Below are 203 nucleotides of genomic sequence, written 5' to 3' on the forward strand. Positions count from 1 at the left end.
TAAAGCGTAAGAATATGTTTCCGTGTACCTTTTTTAACATAGATGTAAACAAAATGAATTCTAATTTCGTTACTCGTAAAGATTTTCTGTAGATCAATACGGTTAACAAAGAAAACGTTAAGGGTAAACCATATTATATCCAGACGTCCTAAAAGGAGGGAAATTCTGTACTATAACATCATTTCTTCGAAGTCTAAAACGAA

Source organism: Penaeus monodon, chromosome 31, assembly GCF_015228065.2.
Source record: "Penaeus monodon isolate SGIC_2016 chromosome 31, NSTDA_Pmon_1, whole genome shotgun sequence".
In the NCBI taxonomy this organism is placed as follows: domain Eukaryota; kingdom Metazoa; phylum Arthropoda; class Malacostraca; order Decapoda; family Penaeidae; genus Penaeus; species Penaeus monodon.